Source organism: Oratosquilla oratoria, chromosome 5, assembly GCF_046742065.1.
Source record: "Oratosquilla oratoria isolate Oo_2021 chromosome 5, ASM4674206v1, whole genome shotgun sequence".
Taxonomy (NCBI): domain Eukaryota; kingdom Metazoa; phylum Arthropoda; class Malacostraca; order Stomatopoda; family Squillidae; genus Oratosquilla; species Oratosquilla oratoria.
This window is the reverse complement of record NC_134781.1, coordinates 86,510,873-86,515,872: the sequence shown is the minus strand read 5'-3', so window position 1 is coordinate 86,515,872 and position 5,000 is coordinate 86,510,873. Positions and strand designations below refer to the sequence as shown.

Sequence of the window (5,000 nt, the reverse complement as noted above, 5' to 3'; positions counted from 1 at the left end):
CCTTCCTTTCTTCCTTCCTTCCTTCCTTTCTTCCTTCTTCCCTTCCTTCCTTCCTTCCTTCCTTCCTTCCTTCCTTCCTTCCTTCCTACCTTCCTTCCTTCCCTTCTTCCATCCTCCCGTCCATCGTTCCTTCTCTCTTTTCATCCACATTTCCTCCCTTCCCCTCTTCCCTCTCCCTTCCTCCCTCCTCCCCATTCCTTCTCTTTCCACCCGCTTTCATTCCACCCCCCACCCCCCAACTGCCTTGTTTCCTCCAGTCCTGTTATCAGGGTCCCCTCCGACCTCCCTACCTCCTCTTCCTCCCCCTCCCACCCTCCTCCTCCCTTCCTCCTCCTGCTCTTCCTCCCTTCCTCCCTCCCGCTCCTACGTGTCTTCTTGGTCCTCGGCTAATCATGTCTCGCTTGATTGCTCCAGCCATTTCACGCTTTACGTTTGATTGTTTCTTCTACTTGATGAGCCCTTCCGAATGAGCGCTTTAGCCGGGACGATTCTAACGAGTTTATTGGCCGTATTTTAAATTGTTTTTCGAGTAGCCTAGGGTAGCCCAGCGCCTGCGAGTCTCTCAAAAGAACTTGTCTTTTTTTGTATCACTGACGTAATTTGGCTCACAGGAAATGGGGTCGAATGTATGTCAGAGAGGTATTGATCCGTAGCTCACGAGACTCGTTGTAGACGCTTTATGCGAACATAAGTACCCTGAGAACGTTCCAGAACCTTTCCTAGTCCTCCATATCACCTCGGAACAGACAAAAACGGACCCTCACAGTGACTTCTTCGTCCAACCATCCAGATCGTCCCCCAAATCATTTCGGACATCTTTCTCCTCCCTGGGTCTCACTCCCTCGGCTTTCCTTCATGGAAACTTTCCTTCGTCTCTCTGGAATCCCTCTTCTCGCTTCCCTGGAAAAGAAACCACTCCAGACACTCCCATCCCCTAGAGGAGTTCTTCTCAGGACTCCTTGCAGGAGCTTCTCTCTCGATCTCCCGAAGGAGTCCTTCACTCGACCTCATGTAGGATTCCTTCTCCTGGATTTCCAGTCAGAATCTATCCCTCGGGAGTCTTCCAGACAGAATCCTGGATCCGGTCCCTTTGACTTCTGACCTCTCGGAACCTTCCTCGTCTTACTTTCATCGCTTTAATCTAAATTCAGAGTTTTGTGACTTTTTTTCTTCTTCTCTCATCGGCAGTTGTCCCTTTTTCCATTTTCTTTCCCTGGAATTTAGTTAAAAAAAAAAAGTAATGACTGGAAAGGGTTCATCGAGATTGTTTATGCTGTCTCTGAGCAGGATCGCCTGAATGAAATCGCCTGGGCTTCGTCAGCGCGAGACACACTGACCAAACCATCCAGGCTTTAGGCTCAAGCAGCCTTATGGCTCGAGTCATGACGTGTTCCGTTAAACAGCGAAAGGAAGTTTTAATGCATCCAAGTGACTTTAGTGAACTTGTGGTTACACACTGGTTTAGCGTGATGGTAGGCTCGAGATGATGATGTGGTGGTGGTAGTTGTGGTTGGAAGGTTGTGGTGATGGTGGTATGAGGAAGGGCTCGTGGTGGTGGTGGTGATAATGGTGGTGGTGGTGATGTGGGAGGTTGTGGGGGTGGTGGTGGTAGTTGTGGTTGAAAGATTGTGGTGATGGTGTAATGAGGGAGGGCTCGTGGTGATGATGATAATGGTGGTGGTGATGTGTGGGTTGTGGTGGTCGAGGAGATGTGGTGATGGTGATGGTGGTGGGTTGTGGTAATGTGGTGAGCGGGTTGTATTGATCAGGGTGTGAGGGTGGGGTTGTGGTGGTCGTGGTTGGAGTGGTTGTGGTGGTGATGATGGTGGTGGAAGAGTTGTGGTTGTGGTAGCGGCGGAGGCAGTGATGGAGGTTGTGGTAGCAATTATAATAATAATAATGATAATAATAATAATGATAATAATAATAATAATAATAATAATAATAATAATAATAACAATAATAATTATAACAATAATAATAAATAATAGTAATGATGATGATGATGATACATACATACATATACATACATATACCAAAGGCTTTTTCCCCCTCACACGGGAGGTAGCCAAAAGAAAAAGGCATAGAAACCATTCCCCCCCCACTCCATCCCTACATAATAATAATAATAATAATAAGTAGAAGAAGTTCTGTCAGTTCTGCATTAGTTTGTTACACGGAATTCTACTGAATAAGACTAAAGTTCGCTTATCGAATTAAGTGTTGCTGTGAGTTCAGGATCTTTGTAACTCCTCGTTGAACCTTGAGGAGCTTACTCTGAGTAGTCACATCTGCTCCAGACCAGAACACTCGATTAATCCTCTCCGAAAGGTTTTCCTTTGGCTAATAAAATCACCTGTAGACAAACAGACTAAACCACAGTTCGACTACCGTAAGTAGATGCTAAGCTTGGAGTCTTCTGCCATCGGAGTGGGGAAACCACAACTGAATGGAATACATTGGCGGATGCCAGAATAAAGACATAATTGTCATCCGGCACGGAAGGACCTAATCGAGACTACAGTAGAGATGGTCTCTTCACTCTCGAGGATCACGCACAAATAAATAGGATAAGAACATAAGAATGAAGGCGACTTCAGGAGACCATAAGGCCTACACTAGGCAGTTCCATGACCACCTGTCATTCCCCATCCATAAAGTTGTCTAACCGTTTCTTAAAACAACCGATAGTTTCAGCGCTGACTACGTGGTAACTGAAATGAAAGTTTAAGCACCATTCAGTGGAGGGGATGTCGTCATGAAGCAGATTTCAGTTGGCTGAAAGGGTTCATCGGCTGATAGAATAAAACGAGACTTGTGGTATTTTCTGTATTAGATTCTGTAGTTTCTGATCATAACTATAACCCGTTGTCAGGTGTTTTATCTGGGTTTATCGTCAAGTTACAGACGCAGTTACATGTGTAACTGGTACAGTGGTGTAGTGGTACATGTATAATGCTACATGAAAGGTGTGTTTTTTGGGGTAACTGAAAGGGTGTGCGTGGTATATGATTACCCTGTTACCGGGTAACGTTTCATCGGGGAGATGTTACTCTAACCTGAATAGAAACCTCTGGGTCTTGGCAGAATCAATTTCCTTGACCGACCACATTCGTCCATTTCTCCGAAAATTGAAATTGTTGCTTTGAGATTCAATAAGTAGAAAACCCGCAGCCCCACGGTGGCTGGCAACGATCCTCGGAACTAGCCATAGGTCTCCCTAGAAAGAAATCTTGCATCTATGCTGTATCAGTGTGATACTGTTTCTGTGATACAAGTTGAAAGTAATAGTAAGCGATCAGTCGCCGGTTGTCAGCTTTCCAAGTGTGAAAAAGTGTAATAAATATAGTTGAAGTTAAAAGAGAGAAACCTTGGGCCCAATCCGGAGATCGAGTGCCAGCCCCTCAGGGCTCCACTTCCTGATGGAGGTAAGAGAATTGGCTGTTTTTTGAAAACGGGCAGTTTTGTTGTCCATCTTACGGAACCACCTCATGTAGGTCTCCATCATTTCTCCACACTAAAATGCTTTATTGACACCACCCAACAACACCAATGCCATTTTGTGGGAACTTTCCACAAATTTGTGTCTGAGAAATTTGCTCACACGGGATATTTTGTAAGCAAATTATGTTGCAATGAACTTATTTGTGTGTATAATAATTCCTCCTTTTTATGAAAAAAAACTTGGAAATCCAGATTTCCTTGTAGGAATTTGACGGGAAAAAAATCTCACTCATTTGTGGGAACTGACATAGATCACTCTGGCAACACTGCCTGACGATGTTGAAACACGGACATGACGTTTAGCATAACGCGTGACCAGACCCAAGCGCGCGCGGCGGCTCAGGGCAGAAACCAAAAGCATAGAAGGAAAAAATACCCAAAGCTGAAACGCTTATAATCCTCTTAGTATCTGGGCCCTTTGGTAGCTGCAAGTGCAGAGGTACTCACCAGACCTTTTTGTGTATTCTGAGGCAGAAATGTGCCGGGAGCTTCTTCCAAAAGTCGGCCAAAGGCCGGCTTCGGAACGCGGTGGCAGAAAAAATGGTGAGAATTTTGTTTTCGAGACTACATATGACGTCACAGCTCGAAAGGTACTTTGGCACTATGCTGTGTCTATTCATTCCATCATCTATTTTTCATTTATCTATCTGCACTTTTCTATCCCTCTATCTCTGTGTCTATTCATCTATTCATGTATATGCCTCTCCATTCATCTATTTATTTACCTATCTATCTATCTACCTGCCTATCTGGCTATCTATCGACCTATCTTCTTATCTATCAGTCTATCTATCTATCTATCTGTCTACTAGGCCGTTCTTCGAGGGGTGTCATTAACTCTCTGCACGCAATCCTACATTCTCATGAATAGAATGTCTAAAGCTAGGAAGAACAAACTCTGTATAGGACCTCACCAAAGTAAGGTTGTTGAAAAAAAAAAAATGTCTTCAGCACGGAGTCCAGGTGTCAACAGAATAACTGTGGTATTCTTAAAAAAGAATGTTTCCTTATGTAAATCTTATACAAGTCCTTGAAAGGGAAAGATTTATATAAGGAGAGATTTTTTTAAGAATACCACCGTAAGAATCTTACGGTGGCATTATTAAAAAAAAATCTTTCCTTATATGAATCTTTCCCTTCCAAGGATTTATATGAGGAAAGAATTTCTTTTAAAAATACCAAGGTAGGATCGTTCAGCAAGACCCTGGAGAGTTTTTATAACATATATATATATATATATATAATATATATATATATGTATATATATATATATATATATATATATATACTGTATATATATATAATATATATAAATATATATATATATATATATATATATATATATATATATATATATATATGTGCAAAGTAGACCACTTGGAAAAAACTAACAAAGCAGAGCGCTTTCGTATATTATATCTTCAGTGCAAAAAGTATATATATATATATATATATATATATATATATATATATATATATAAATATATATATATAGC

General features: G+C 42.1%; 1 protein-coding gene across 2 annotated transcripts in view; it reads left to right on the top strand.

Annotated features, from left to right (window-relative positions):
* Nucleotides 1-5,000, top strand: part of LOC143025637 (uncharacterized) — an 801,885-nt gene that overhangs the window by 275,951 nt on the left and 520,934 nt on the right. The window lies entirely within an intron of this gene.